This window comes from Tenrec ecaudatus, chromosome 5, assembly GCF_050624435.1.
Source record: "Tenrec ecaudatus isolate mTenEca1 chromosome 5, mTenEca1.hap1, whole genome shotgun sequence".
Classification (NCBI taxonomy): domain Eukaryota; kingdom Metazoa; phylum Chordata; class Mammalia; order Afrosoricida; family Tenrecidae; genus Tenrec; species Tenrec ecaudatus.
Window position 1 is genome coordinate 50,259,019 of NC_134534.1, and position 17,113 is coordinate 50,276,131.

At 40.1% G+C, this 17,113-nt stretch overlaps 1 protein-coding gene across 1 annotated transcript in view; it reads left to right on the forward strand.

The window, feature by feature from the left end:
• MMP16 (matrix metallopeptidase 16) overlaps nt 1-17,113 on the forward strand; it is a 309,425-nt gene that overhangs the window by 60,871 nt on the left and 231,441 nt on the right. The window lies entirely within an intron of this gene.

Below are 17,113 nucleotides of genomic sequence, written 5' to 3' on the forward strand. Positions count from 1 at the left end.
GTGATGCTTTCATCCCTCTTTCTGACGTTTGTCATTGTTCTTCTTGGTTGCCCCTCTTGAGTCCCTCTGAGCAAGAACTCTTGCTCTTTTGCTCTGTGGGCTCTGTGTGGCCTGCAGCCTGACAGACAAGTACCAGATCCCTGACACGGTCACTGCTGGCTTGGTTTGATGCCTTAGATCAAGCCCCTGTGAGGTGAAGGGAAAGCCCCAACTGACCGATCTGTTAGAGGACCACTGTCATGTCAGATAGTGGCCAGTTCTTCTCAGTGGCCCGACAGGAACACTTGAGTGGTTGACAAATGTATCTCGATCCAGTAATAAGGACATAATCCTATTTTCTGTAAACAAATTGTTAAGTTAAAAAAAAAGTCAGTTACATCCTCATGAAGAAACTCTTTGCTTCAGACCCCATAACCCGTGCCCTCTTGGTAGTCTATTCTGCAAACTGTTTAAGAACCCCCCCCCCCACTTTTCCCACTCAATGCGGTGGCTTCTTGGCTTTTTTACATGCCGCCTAGGGCTCCAGGCTGGGCTACCGCTTTGTTGCCCTTGGAGCCTGTGCAGAGATCCTGCACCCCAACGTCTGTGGGAAACGGCCTGCCTGTTTATGTCTGTGACCCACAGCTGAGAGCCACGGCCTGCACTCACTCTTGTTCATGTGGGAGGTTGCACCCTGGGATTGGGGGGAAGGAAAAACAGTGAGTGGGAAGATGTAAAAAGTGAATTCGGGAGTAGAGGGTGACGTGCCGATTAACAAGTGCAGGGACAGAGAGTGCACGTATACTGGTGTCTTTCATGGAAGGAAGAAGGAAAATCTCAATGTTTGCTTAAAATCCAAATCTTTAGATGTCTAGGTTGATGCTTTTGACTGAGGTCAGGGGGCAGACTGGCTTCGAAGGAACAAGGGCAGTTGAGCGTTTATGGTTCTTCCCCTTCCTCCTGGCATTCCGCTTCAAGCAGCGCGGCCCCTGTGTTATGTCTTTATGGACAAGCTGGAGTTCTCAGTAAGACAGACGCACTCGAGAGGGAAACAAATGTCTAGGCGGAAAAGCAAGAACTGTGCAAATCACAGAACAAGACCGCAAACTCCGTAACGAATTTCCTCTTGACTTCTCTGTGTCTGCTGAAGAAGAGGCAGGCTTGTTGAAGAAATGAGTGGATTACTTTTCATGAAAAGCCTGTTCTCTGGAGACATTTTATATTTTGGCAGGATCTTTCAATGTCATACAGAAAAAGCCTTGTTTGCTGCTAGTCTTTTTTCTATATAAACCGTATTAAGCATTTCCTTTTAATTTCGTAGTAAAAGGCCCTTCTTTAGACCCTGTAATTCCCACTAGTTTGTGGTGATCATTCATGTTGCAGTTTATTGAATAGGAAATGTGATGTGGAATCTAGACCTAGTGACAGAATAGGCACACAGCTAGTTTCTTTTTAATTTCTGTATCTTTGGCTATTTGCTACAAGATGCATATTCTCACCTGAATTTTCCTTGTGCTATTTAGGAATGGCAACATTTTACCACGTGCTATATAGGAGAATTTGACCCACCATCCCATTTTTTAACACAGAAAGGAACACATGAAACTATAATTGTGCTGCAATTCTGATCTGTGCAATCCCGGGAGCATTTGTGAAGTGCTCCTGCGGTGCCTGGTGTTGTGCTAAGTGCAGGCTTTATAAAAGTCAGGCAGACCGGGTTGATGGCCTACAAAACAAGTTTTCAGGCTGTCATGAGTGGGCAGGACTATTAGTACGTGCAAGAAGGTGTTACGTCAGTGTCTCTTCTGGGTCTTACGGGAGGACAAAGACGTCACAGTGAATGGAAGAGCGTCTTGGATAGAGACAAGGGTGAGGTGTCAAGGGCAAACATCCAGATTTAACATGTAGCCGTGTTGCTGCTAACTGTAGTGGATTGGGGCAAATTACTGAACCTTTTGGACTCCTCTTGGCTTCACAGTTATTCAATGGCAAGTCCCAAGCCCAGGGTGTCTAAGAATCGAAAAACCATGTTTTCCTGGAGTGTTTTGTGACTCATAAAGCACTATGCAAATATTAACTCTCTCTCTCGACAGACATGTCCTCCACTGAAAAAGCAAATGAACGCACATAATATTTACAGGAAGATGTGTGGGAGCCAACCGTGGGGAAGACTAGGAATCCTATTTCAGCTGCCTGCTATTGCCATGCACGTTAGCAGTCTTCAAAAGCATCTCCCTTCCGTATGTTTATGTTCTCCCTGCATTTGTGCTTATTTTAGAATGAATATTAGATTCTCGACCAAGGCAACCAGCTCCTGTGAGAAAGAGTATAAAGCAAAGGTTTACAGGAGTCATGAAATACCTATTTGAAGGTAATTGCCACGGATGCAGCATGATGGACATCCAACTAGTGAAACTGGTTAGAAAGCGGCTGCAGTAAGTCCCTTTCCATGCTCTGGGCCTCCCGTTAAGAAACCAAGCAGCTGTTCACCTTAGGCAGGGACTTCTCTTTCCATGGCGGTCCAAGCTTCTAAGTAGCCGATCTCTTGAGGAACAGTGAGTGGAATAGCGCTTCCACACGAACATCCCTCTCAGCCGCAAAAACGCCATTTTACAGCAGTCAGACTGCGACAGGCACCTTAGGACATATGCGGCGATGTCAGGTGAGTGGAAGTATGCGGCCATCAAACGTGCCTTGGAAACTTTGTTAGGAGACCTGATTCTTAGGAGATTGTGTGACATGTTGGCTAGGTTATCTGATCTATGAAATGATAAATCTATGCTACTCTCCCACCTAGACGGTAACTCTGTGAATTTTTAAAAATACAGTTTGTGAATCCCAACTCTTGCTTTCTTTTTCCCGTAAAGAAAATATGTCAAAGAATGGTGCAGGCCGCAATCCCCAGATGCACTTAATCTGACGGCTGCAAGCATAGCCACCGATGACGGATCAGAAAGCTAGAGGGCTCCTGGGTGTCAACGGGGAAGGTTTTCTCCACAAAGGAGTGGGTGATATTTGGAAGGAGCCAACGGTGTGACTCGGGCACTAAAAAGTGGCAACTCTAACATTTCTTTAGGCTGATGCTGCTTCCAAGAGGTTTCATGTGATGGGAATTGCACGGAATGAAGAGCTGTCCTTCATGGACTATGTAACAGCGTACCATTGAGAACAAAGATGAGGGAGTTGGGGACTAAACCTCCTTTTATGAATGAGAATGTTCTCAAAGTAAAATTGATGGCACAGTTGCATGACTTTGTGACCAGCACCGTGGCCCCAGCAACTCAGATCTCGGACCTGACCCCAGAGCCTTCATTCCTCTTCCCGGGGCTTCCTGAAGCCAGAGTTGCCCCCACCAGCATCTTCATACAGAGAAGTTCTCCAACTTGTGTCAGGAGTTTGTTCTGTCAAAGTTATCTGCTTTCAAGCTGTAAATCTTCTTGCTATCATGAAACAGGCAAGGATGATGGTCTCACAAACAGTGATAAGATTGGTTGACAAGGGAAGTTACTAGTTTGTTTCTTTTGTCTGAAGGTGCTTTCAGATTACTCTAGAAATGTCATCACAGGCTCTTTCCTATAAATGCACCACTTCCACCATCAAGCCTTTTCTGACTCCCTGGAGTCTGTGGAAAGACCCAGGCCTAAACTGGATGGCCTCTGTCATACTAGCTATATATTTGCATTGATTCCATAATGGGCTTTCTGCCCCCATTCAACTATTGCCTGTCATTGAATAAGAAGTGTAATTCGTGTATCATTAAATTCTCAGTACACCATGCGATTTCATAATGTCTTGATTGCTTAAAACCCTAATTGGAAAACCCAGGAAAGATCTCACATCGAGAGACCTTAGTGCATACAGTTCATGCATCTAAATCACTAGCCATGCTAATTGCACAGTATTCTGATCTGGAAAAGGGAGCGACAGTGCACCTGAGGTCTGGCCTTGACAATCTGTGAGAAAGAAGGTATAGACGTATTGATTTCACTGACCAACGCACTCTGGCACCTCAAATGTTATTGATCTGCTGATTCCAAAGAATGACTGCAGTTTTCCCCTATCACCTCTGATTTTTGAGATACAGAACATATGCCATACACCATTAGCTATCCTGAAATAGAGGAAGTACATGCTGACTGTATTTAAAGTATTGTTTGCATTGTGCAAGAAATAGAGGTTAAAATGTTGGGAAACCCCAAATGGGCCTGTCAGAGTTCAGACTCCTTAATAAAATTAAAGTGTTCCATTCTCTTATTACAAGAAGGCACAACTTCCACCTGTGCACAGACACTCTTAAAAGAAAAGTTAGGCATTTTCTTATAAAGAAGCTTGGTGTCGAACTCAGATCTGAAACACATAACATGTATTATCCACTGACTTCAACATCTAAAAATGTGTTCTGAAATATTTACTGCGTACATTAAAGAAGAAAATTTTAAATCTTCAAAATATTCAGGAATGTTGCTGTGAAACTTAAATTTTTGACACTCCAAATTGCCCTCACACCTTCCATTTCTGTGCCTTTTCATTTTCTTTTCCCTTCTTCTCAATCTGTGTTCTGGTTTTACAGTGTCTTATGGGGAGCTTTGCATATATTGCCCAGTCTCCAATGCTAAGAAGAAAAATACACTGCCTTCTAGTTGATTCTAACTTATAGTGACCCTAGAGGACAGAGAAGAATTGCCTCTTTGGGTTTCAAAATCTTTAAAAAATTTTAAAGCCGCAGAGTGACTGGTGGTCTCAATCCACTGAACTTATGATTGGCAGCTCAATGTACAACCAACTAGCCCTTGTGGGTCCATACACACCTTCCTTTGGAAGTCCCCTAAAACCCAATGCTTTTTCACATATTTCTTAACCTTTTTTTTGTCTTATCCTGAAATTTGTGGATCTGAATTCTTCTCATATTTAAAATTAGGTTGGCAAACTACTAAAGTAGGAAAATTTACTAGCTGAAAATAGGGTGGAACACCATATCTAAGAAACTAGACCTGATCCGATCTGTCTAGTGCGTTTTGTTGATCCAGCATCTCAAATAGTTCCAGGAGCATGCCTAAAAACCCAGTACCAAGAAAAAGTGTTTGTTTTTACTGGGCTGTGTTATATTCAAGTTACGCATTTCTACAGTGAAGTTTAGTAATATTGTTTACAGCAAGTGATTCAGTGAGTACTAGAGACTAGTTGATCCATTTAGCTTCTCATGTCTCTAATTCATCATTTTAGGTATACTCATCAAAGGGAACTGGTAAACCAGTACTACATGCTACCTTTCCTTAGCACTGCGAGAGCTCTACTGGGCCTTTCTTGCTGTGGTATCCTGAATGGGTAGTGATTTTCTATATATGACTGTATAATCATTGCTGCATCATTTTTTTCTGTGATCTATCATGTAGTTGTATTAGCTCCCTTTTATATAGCAATGTCCAGCTGCGATTTGTGACCAGCCTGAGCATGTCTGGGTAATGATGGCGAACTAGTCAGCGGGCATGGGAAAGAGATGTCGACTAGGCTCTGGGGCCAAGGGATTCTGAGCATGGCAGACGGGGCTTCTCGTGTTTGGACGGATGGTTCTGAGAATGAAGATAATCAATGACATGTATCTGAATGTATGAGGTTTCAGTGCATGTGAGGTTTTAATATAGCAGTCCTTGTTAGAATTTCCCCCATTTCCAGTTCCCATAGAACATGCAGAATATTTGTAAAGGATCAAAGCCATAAAATTTTATTTCTCTTACATAGTTATTAGCTATTTTTCTGTGACCTTATGTATTGCATATATTTATAATTTTATACTTTAGTTGAGATTGGAAGTATATCAGATATATACAATATACAATGTGTGAGGAATTTTTAAAAATCATTTTATTGGGGGCTCGTACAGCTCTTATCACAATCCATACGTCCATCCATCGTGTCAAGCACATTTGTACATTTGTTGCCATCATCATTCTCAAAACATGTTCTTTCTATTTAGGCCCTGGGTGTCAGCTCTCATTTGGGGAATTTTTAATCACAGTCCTCATATTAGAAGAATATCTACCCTGATGGACGGTTCTATCCCTTTGGCTGTCTGGTAATGTAGGCTCTTCCTTAAGTTTTGTCACAGACGGTCACATGTGTGATGACTTCTGTCCAAGGAGCACTGGTGGCAGAGTGGCCAAGGACTTGAACCCACCCTTTGTTCTGCAGGAGAAAGACAAGACATTTGCTTCCATAAAGATCTATCCCCTGGGAAGCCCAATGAAGAGAGTTTTTCTTTGTTTTACAAGTTATAATTTTTTTGTCAATGCAAGTTGTAATTCAATCAATGACTGTGTATGATATGTTTAGGAGGATAAATGTGCCAGGAAAATTGAGATCAATGTAGTTAGACATCGGAAAAAAAAAAAAAAGAAAGAAAGTCAATCATTAGGGAATTGCACCTTTGAATTACATTTGTTTTGGAATATTTCTGTTGATGTCATGGCAGTTTGCCATTATCATAATGCATGGAGCAGAGGGTCTTGCTCCTCACAATGGACTTTTCTTTATCTGTAATTTATATAATGTTGTGGTGGAGGAGTGGTTACACTTTGGGCTGCTAAATGTGTCAGCAGTTGAATCTACCAGACTGGGCATTCTACTCCTCTAAAGAGATCAAGTCCCAGAAACAACAGGGGCGCTTCTATAGCATCCTTGTGAGTCAGTAGCAACTCAATGGCAGTGAGTTTTGGTTTAGTGGTGGCATAAGCACTTGCCTTGAATTTAAAAACTTGAACTTGTTCTAAAATTTCCAATTGCCTGAAAAAGATTTTAAAAACAAAGAGTTTAAAATGCTTGCAAAGCCCAAAGAAACTCAGAAATCTAAACAGAAGCAACCAACAGCCCGTATAACTGCCACTGTAATGATGGAAAAGCCAACAAACCTGAATGGGCATATTCTGCTGAGTAGCACGGAGTTCTTCCAGCAAGGAGCCTCAAGGTGTGTACTTTCTGCTTAATGGATGCAAAAACAGTAAAACAAAAGTGGGTGGCTTAGCCCCTTTTTCTGCTGAATCCTATAAAAATGCCTTGGAGTAAAATATTGTAGACAAGTTCATATTACCGTGTCAACCTACTAGAAAGTCTTGGAAATCAAATGAAATTAAAATTTGAATCTTGCAAAATAGAAGTGTGCATCATTCTGCAATCTGAAACCTATACTTATTCTTATTTTTAAAATTTATTTTCTTAATTAAATATGGAAATAGCTTTGTTTCGTCAGTTAAATTTTCATGTATCTTAAGCTTGTCAACACATTCTGTATAGATAAATTCAAGTAAATGTTACTATAAGAAGCGTGAAATGGCTTCAAAACGTTCATAAAAGAACTATATTCTCTTTTTTTCATTTCCCATGTGTTTGAAGCCCCTGCAAGTATAATTTTATGATTTTCATACCCACTGTTTCCCCGCTGACAGTATTTTGCATAGTCATGAAGATTTGTGTTTTATAATTTTGCTTTTATTGTTTTCTGTTTGAAAGCAGAGCTTTGGCTTGGATCAAAGTTCAAATACCATTTTATTTTAAACATCAAAAAACTATTACTTATTTATTTACGTTCTAAGCTTTACCATGATACTGGAATACAGAGATACTCAGCCACCATCTTCAGCTTGAAAGACCTCATTGTTAATATATATATATATATATATATATATATATATATATATATATATATATATATATATATATATATATATTATATATATATTGAAAGACCTCATTGTTTATATATATATATATATATATATTAGCTGACCCAAGCCATGACATTTTCAATTGCTTCACATGTAAAAGTTGAATATTGAATGAGGAAGACTGAAGAAGACTCAATGCATTTGAATTGTCGTGCTGCGGAAGAATATTGAAAATAGCAATAGGCTTCTAAAAGGAAAAACTAGTCTGTCTTGGATGAAGTACAACGAGAATGCTCCTTGGAGGCAAGGATGGTAAGATTTCTTCATACATACTTTAATTAAACTTGTTGTCAGGAGAGACAAGTCCCTGGAGAAGGACATCATGCTTGGTAAAGTGGAGGGGTGGGAAACTAAGAGAATGGCCCTCAATGAAATGGATTGACACTGTGGTGGCAACAATGGGGACAAGCTTAGCAACAATTGTGACAATGACTCAGGACCAGCATTGTTTCATTCTGTTGTACATAGAACAGAATCCATTCAATGGCACCTAACAACAATTGTGTACTAGGTGATTAAGTTTTGCCAGGTTAATTTCTGAATCTTAAGTTAATTTTCACCTTGCTGAGTTTTATTGTAGATTAAGAAATATATATACCATCAAATGTTATAGTGTGGCTCATCTTGTTATATGGATCAAAAATAATCCCGGCTAATATTAGTTATCTATATTCTCTTCCATCTATAGATGAATATATATGGTATTTTCCAAATACTCAAACCTGATTCATTGTATTCCTATAGAACAGGGTAGAACTACCCTGTGGATTTCCAAGACTGTAACTCTTTGTGAGAGAAAGCCTCTTCTTTCTCCTGGGGAGAAGCTGGTAGTTTTGAACTGCTGACTTTGCCATTAGCAGCCCAACATATAACCATTACAACCCTGGGGTTTCTCCATAACCCATTGAACGCAACAAAAAAAAAATCATAAAGGTAAACAGACAGATCTGGAGCTATTTATATGCTGTTAGTTCATCTGTTTGTTTGTTTTTTTATATCATTTTATTAGGGACTCATACAACTCTTATCACAATCCAAACATACATCATTTGTGTAAAACACATTTGAACATTCATTGCCCTCACCATTCTCAAAACATTTGCTCTCCACCTAAGCCCCTGACTTCAACTCCTCATTTTTCCCCTCACTCCCCACTCCCCACTCCCTCATGAACCCTTGATAATTTATAAATTATCATTTTTTGTCATAACTTGCACTGTCTGATGTTTCCCTTCATCCACTTTTCTGTTGTCCATCCCCCAGGGAAGAGGTCACATGTAAATCTTTGTAATAGGTTCCTCTTTTCCAACCCACCCTCCCTCCCTCCACCCTGCCAGTATCACCACCCACACCACTGATCCTGAAGGGATCATCTGGCCTGGATTACCTGTGTTTCCAGTTTCTATCTGTACCAGTGTAACATGCTCTGGTCTAACCAGATTTTTAAGGTAGAATTTGGATCATGATAGTGGGGAGGGCGGGAGAGGGAGCATTCAGGAACTAGAGGAAAGTTGTATGTTTCATCGTTGCTACAGCACACCCTGACTGGCTCATCTCCTCCCTGTGACCTTTCTATAGGGAATGTCCAGTGGCCTATAAATGGACTTGGGGTCTCCACTGTACATTCCTCCCCTCATTCACTATGATACAATGTTTTGTTCTGGTGGTGCCTGATACCTGATCCCTTTGACACCTCGTGATCATACATGCTGCTGTGCTTCCTCCATGTGGGCTTTGTTGCTTCTGAGCTAGATGGCTGCTGGCTTACCTTCAAGCCTTTAAGACCTCAGACGCTATATCTTTTGATAGCCGGGAACCATCAGCTTTCTTCGCCACATTTGCTTATGCACCCAATTGTGTTCAGCGATTGTATCGGGGAGGTGAGCACACAATGATATGATTTTTTCTTCTTTGATGCTTGATAACTGATCTCTTCGCTACCTCGTGATCACGCAGGCTGGTGTGCTCTTTCCATGTGGGCTTTGTTGCTTCTGAGCTAGATAGCCACTTGTTTACCTTCAAGCCTTTAAGACCCCAGATACCATATCTTTTGATAGCTGGGCACCATCAGCTTTCTTCACATTTGCTTATGCACCTGCTTTGTCTTCAACGATTGTGTTGGTAAGATGAGCATCAAAAAATGTCAATTTAATAGATGAAACTATTCTTGCATTGAGGGAGTACTTCAGTGGAGGCTCAATGTCCTTCTGCTACTTTAATACTAAACCTATAAATATATGCACATAGATGTATTTCCCCATCCTCATATATAAATATATTTACATATGCACATGCCTATATTTAGAGCTATATAAAAGCCCTTTTCCTCCTAGCTCTTTTCTCTATTTCCTTTGACTTTCCTCTTCTCCCACTATCATGCCAAGTCTTCATTTGGGTTTTAGTAATTCCTGGGGTACATTTGGGTTTTAGTAATTCCTTGGGTACATTCCTTGGGTACATTGATCATGCCCTCCCAGGGCTCCTATAGCCTTCTCACCACCGATTTGGATCACTTGTTTTCCCAACAGACTGGACTGGAAAACACTCCTAAAGGCCAACAAAGAGTTCCTGAACTAACTACATGCTTTTCTTTCTTGTTGTGTTTTGTTTGTCATTGGTTTGTTTTGTATATTGTTGCTTGGTTTGCTCTGTCCTGTTTTTGTGCATGTTCTGCAGGTCTGTCTAAATAAGATATAGGCTGGATGAACAATCTGGAGGATAAAACAATGGGACCGACAGTTCCAGGGGGACATAGGACAGGGGGAGGTAGGGTGAACGGCAGTGGTGTTAATTAACCCAGGGACAAGGGAACAACATCTGTTTATTTTCATGTCTAACTATATAAGATAGGCAGGATAAACAATCCCAAGGAGAGAACTACAGGACCAATGGTTCCAGGAGGACATGGGAGAAATGGAGGTGGGGGAAAGAAAAGAAGAGGCAAGAAATCCAGGAACAGCAAGTGATCTAAAATCAATGGTGAGGAGGACGTAGAATGCCTGGTGGGACTTGATCAAGTGCAATGTAACTGAGAGGAATTACTGAAGGCCAAATGAAGGTCAAACATGATAGAGGGACAAAAGGAGAGTAAAAGGAAATAGAGGAAAGAACTATAAGGCAAAGGACATTTATATAGGTATAAATGCAGTCACATACATATGTAAATATATTTTATATAATGATAGGGACATAGATTTATGTACATATATTTATATGTTAAGTATTAAGGTAGCAGACTGACATTGGGTGTCTAATCAAGTAGTCCCTCATTGCAAGAACATTTTGTTTTAATAATCTGGCATTCATTGATGCTCACCTTCCCAACACAATCACTGAAGACAAAGCGTGTGCATAAGGAAATGTGGTGAAGAAAGCTGATGGTGCCTGGCTATCAAAAGATATAGTATTTGGAGTCTTACAGGCTTGAAGTAAAACAAGCAGCCATCTACCTGGGAATCAACAGAGCCCACATGGAAGAAGCACTCCAGCCTTTGTGATCCTGAGGTGTCTATAGGACCAGGTATCAAGCATCAAAGACCCAAAGCAAACAATCTTATTGATGTGAACAGTCCTTTTCAGCTCACCACTGCATAGGTATCTGTCCTGAAACATTCTGTTTCATTTTGAAAACTTTCAATTTCCCTAAATTCATATTTCATGCACTCCATGTTTCATGCCACAACTTCTTCTCACTTTTTTTTTTAGCCAAATCAAGTGAAGGTCTTGGAAGCTTTACTGTACCCATGGACCATTAACCTTGACTCTACATTGAGTAGGCCATCCTTTCCCAGTTGCATTTGACCTTCCAATCTGAGAGCTCATGCTCAGGCATTGCATCAGAAGATGTTGGTCTGATATTTATAATGTCTTCATAGTTCAATTTTCATTGTTTTTACAAGTAACTCTTTAGCACCTTCTTCCTATCTGTCTTAATCTGAAAATTCAGCTGAAACCTACCTACCTGCTGATATATGAAATACTGGTGGCATAGCTGCCAACATCACAGGAACATATCAGCCACCACAGTAGGACAAACTGACGAATAAATGCTGGGTGGTATGTATGTCCATGTATGTAAGATGCCTAAAGGAATCTGTTTTGATATACTTCTTATATCACATGTGGAGGAGATTCATACTCAGTTATTTTTTGTCCCATTATTGATAAAATATCTGAATTGATGAAGGAGTGTTAATTGAGTGGTTGTGTAGAAATCATATTCACAGTAGGGAAGAAGTATTGATTATATTATGAACTATGGTTGTTAAAAATGAGCAATAGGATCGGAGTTCAGGGGATTGTAGTTTAAAAGTATAAAACTGTTATAAATTGTGGGGATTTTTCCCTTCTGAAAATTATAGTGCTGGATGTAAAGCACCCTTTTTCAAGACCAGATAATATCACCGTCCATATGAAGTAAATTTCAAATGGAGATCAGCCGATTTGTTTCCTAGATGTTTCCTAATCTTAACAACATAAATAATATAAACCAATTTAGCTATAATCTACTCTTTGAAATTTCTTACTCTAGCCTAGATTATGATATAAAGCATTTTCCTTCCTTATATGTATTGATTTTCTGTGAAGTATAATCTTGTAGATAAAACAGCAAGATAAATGGGTGATGTCTCTAATCACAAAGTCAATCCTTAGTTCTTCATTATGCTATACTTCTTTCCTTGAGTTAACAAAAAACAAACCCATGAAACCATACAGGAAACAAATGTACTTTTTTTTTGAAAAGCCACTGAGTCCTGTCATACAGATATAAAATAGAGAAAAATTGAGAGAAGAGGAATTTAGAGAAAAGAAACATACGTTTTATTTCTGCAACTAGTTTCCCTTGCAATGATACCAGTGTGAGTTTGCTTTACATAATCCATTGTATTGTGCAGGTTTTGAATACATCATTTTTCATTTCATTTGGTCAACTGAGTTACACTAATGATTTCAACCTTTTCTGCCATAAATAAATGAATTTTTGGAGAGAGGGCAAAGAAGCAACTTTTAATTCATTTATTGGATTTGGCCCTGTTCACACAAATTAACTATACTGAAAGGGTTGAACATTAAAGAATTCAACTGGTAGTTAGATTGCTTCTGTTCTCATCCACTAACCTCAGTGTTAATGTAAAGTGCTCAGTAAAAGCTGGAGCTGAGAGGACTAATGTTTACCATCATGTCTACCATTTTCATCTTCTTAAAGTGGTCTTTGTAACAATTCTTTGTTTTTAATGTCTGCAAAATAATGGAACTAACTTTGCAATGTTAACATAACTTTGGTCCCCATTGAGGGAAATTTATTTCCATTATTTATTTGTTGCTATCATGAATAATGCGAGGTCTGAACATTTTGGCTTTCCCATAATCTAAAATTATGTGTCTAGGACTGATGCTCCAAAGCATTAAGTATAATTTTTATTTTCAATCATGATAAATAGCTACCAATTAGCCTCATAGTAAGGGAGGGTGGTAAGGTACCTTAAACTGTACATTCTATCAATATGCAGACATCATTTTTGTTGTTGTTAAGTATGACCTTCGGTCCAATCATTAAACTATACTCTCTTTGGTGACATTTCCATTTACCGTGCATCCATTTGCACAGTCTAGCCTATTTCTTCTAAAACTGCCACTTTGCCTTGGTAAGAAATTCACAGAGTTCATTCATAGCTTTCTAGAGATTCTGGGCTTTGGAGTCAGATAGACGTGGGATCAAAGAGCCGTGTGTGTGTGTAGGGGAGAAGGTAGGGTGGCAAGAGCTCAGGATGAGGCACTGTCTTTCTTTGTGTCTCCGGGTCTTCATCTTCTTCCCTGAAACAGGTGGATGAGGGAGAAAAGGAAAGGTGGAAGGAGGGAGGCATGTTTCCTCATTTAGCTATCACTTGAGATTCCTGGGCTTTTTATGATGGTTCAAAAATGTTGTCCTGTTCTTCGTGATAAAGGAGATCTCTGAAGCATGATGATGGAACTTATGCATAAACCAGGTGGAGCTCAGTCAACTGTGTAGATTTTCAATTACTTTCTACCAGTGATAATTCCCTCTTTTCCCCTCCATCCACTCTTCCAACTTTTATACCGTGCCATCCGGGAAAGACGTATTTCTGAGTTGTTGAGATAGAAAGCAAGGAACAGGATCCATTTTTGTCCGAGTCAGGAATTTTAAAAATACCATTTTCTAAGCGATAAGCTGCATTTCCCTTCTCTTTTTGTAAGCACTTATTTCACATTTGCTGTGTACCAGGAAGTACAGGAAGTCACAGGATATTTTATTCAAATAGAATACCTTGCTCTTATAAGGTTTTATTTTGTCTTTCTTTTTTCAGATATTTGCTTTGTTTTCGAACAAAGGGGAGCAGCTAGCAGGAGGGAGAGATTTAAGGAAGGAGAAGGAGGGCTTAGGCAGACAGTGAGTCTTTCATCCAACTGGGAACTGATGGGATGGGAAATAGGAACGAGTATGCCTTACGGCGGCTCACTAGGGGCTCACTTTGGTGCCTATTCATAGTCGTCGAAATTGGAAGCCTATTTTAGCACCTGATCATACGTGTAGGCTTCTGACTGTAGAACTAGGCACACTTCAATCATCTTCATTCTGGAAGGCAGTCAGGGAAGGAAATGATATTGACCCCAAAGAGGTGTTAACATGGGAAACCTAGGAAAAGCAAGAGATAAGAGAAGGAGGAGGAGAGCAAGTCTTCGGCTTTAAGCAGAGTGCACTGATGAGCTGTGACTGCAATTCCACAGCAGCTCTCCCTGGATGGTGTCTCCTCCTCACGTGAGCCTCCCCTCTATCCTTAGAAAGCTCCACTCACCCCCCCACCCCGCCCCCTAGAGCTGAGGAGTAAATGATCTTAGTATTATCTTCAATTTAACCATGAACTCCATGAGACAAGGTTCAGGTGTGACTCTTTTCGTATCACCTTCAATTGGATACTGAGACTGAACTGCATCACGCAGTTCGTACTCTGTCACTATTTATAAGGGGAAAAATTGGAGGGGGTATTTTTCATTCACTTTGTCACTTTAATAAATATTTTTGAATGAATAGTGCATCATATTTGGTGAACAAAAGAAATAGCTAACCCTCTAGCCTGATGATAAATAAAATTAGAAAGCAATGTATGGGGAAAGTGATCAAGCCTCACGTATAGGATGCACCTTTATTATTTGACATCTAGTTAGTTCAAATTCCTGAGGAGCCCTTGTGGGAAGAAGACACCTGGTCCATGGGGTTGGCAAGACTGTGACCTTGCAGGAGCAGACCCAGGCCTTGTTTCCAGGCTAATCGGGGGTGGGGGTGGGGGGAGGGAGGGGACTAACGCACCTAGAAAGGTTTAATACTCAGGTATATGAACCGTGCCAATGGCTGTCAAATGTTATACACATTTCACTTTTTACTCATTTTTATTTTTGTTTTCCTCTTAGCTATACCTTTTGCATATGCTTTAAAGTTCATAGTAGACACAATCTGCTCTAGTGAATCTTCCCAATGGCCGTTCCCCGTCGTTCCCAGTGTTCCTAGTACAAGCTTCTGGGGTGCGTATTCCATAGATACTGACTACAATACCTTCATGCCTGTCTTCCCAGGAGGTTTGAGGTTCCTGGAGGCCACCCTGCTCCGGAGAAAGGTTTATAGTCACAAATCCTCTCCATAGGCACGCTATAACTTGGAATCAATTCGATGGCAATGGTGGCTGTGGACATCTTTAAAAAGAAGCTCATTTAGTTTACTTTCATAAATAGAATGGTTGTCATTTTTCTTCTCTTTTTTTAAGAGTTTGGGTTGGCTAAAATCTTACATATAAACATTCCTAATTTTTTATAGCAGATTTTCTGATAATCTCATCTTTCTGAAAGATATCATGGCTCAGGATGTGGTGAAGCAAAAACAGGTTGCTTACATAAGGTTGATCAGCAAGAATATAATCTGCAAGAAAATACTTGGTGAAATAGAGATGGTATTGTCCTTAGTATTCATATTAAAATGTATGACAAGAAAATTATGAATATTTCAATTTGTACTTGAAACGTGGAAAAACAACAACAACAAAAAACTGTTCTTCTACAAAGCTTGGTGGTGGTAGTAAGAATTCAAAACAAAGTGAGAGAATTAAAGCTAATCATTTCCCTAGCATTACAATTATCCAGATGCAGTAGAAATTAGGGTTTCCTCTCAAGGCAGGTAATTTTCCAGTTTCCCAGCTGTTTAAAAAGAGGTGCCCAAGTGACTGAGGAAGAACCAGTCAGCAGAACAAGCATATTAAAGTGACCTGAACTTAGCATCTCATAGAACTACTGATGTCCAGTATAAGTCTCATGATATCCATGAACAGGTACTGAGGGAATGGAAACTGCTGAACAGTCAGTGACCAATGATTAGAGACAATGAGAGCTAGAAGGAACTCTTAGGGTCATTGGCTCCAACTCTGCTGGACTTGGTCACCCTCATCAACTCAATTCTGACTCATAACCACGCCATAGGACGTTGGAGAACTGACCTTCTATGTTTCCAAGTAAACCTTTACGGGGTGAGACATCTCCTTTGATTCTGAGCTTGGGCTGGTGATTTGAAACTGCTGGTTATGCCATTAGCAAGCCAACCTTGTGCCTTTGATGAAAGAGAAATGATTACTGAAGTGTTTGATGTCTGCCTGTCTTTGCCGTGCTAACAAAAGGGACAATCAAGAAGGTTCCCATTTTGAGCATATGACCGTCATGAAACCTTTGGAAGGTAGAGTTCTAGCAAGTGAAATGAAACAATAGTCATGCCCAGTTCTAGACCCCGGAGGGCCTCCTCCTCACACTGTCCAGTCTCTGTCGAGTGCAGCTGGGAGCAGTAAAATGAGGAGCCAGGGGGCCTTGAAAGCTCTCCCATTTGCAAGCGTCTCCAAAGTGGGCTCTGGGCGTATGCACTGAAAGGCTGAGGACTGTCTATGGATTCAGTCCACGGATTCTCTTGCAATATATAAGTATTTCATTTCTGTGATCCTTGCTTTTCTTATCTATATGGAATCTACTAGTTTGGAGAAGAAAATTCGCACTATAGTTTTTGTACCATTTGCCACCCTCCAATCATAAGATCCACTGAGATCCAGATAATTGCCAGGCCTTTCTAGATATTCTTATTAAAATCAAGTCATTTGGCATAAGAAAATATATATCCTTTTTTTCCCCCTATGAGGGGCAATGAGCTATTTTATTTTATTGACTGTTGTTGGGATCCTTACACACTACTTTTGTTGAGAAGGGTAACATTCAGACCCTCTTCACGGAATCATTCCTAAATTCACTAGCCTATGGTTCAGCAGTTATCCTGTACTGGTTACTGCTGTGTTGTTTGGTATACAGAAGTGAACAAACTGAAGACATTTCTCTTGGAACTTACATTTACTATACTAAATAACAAAGATAAT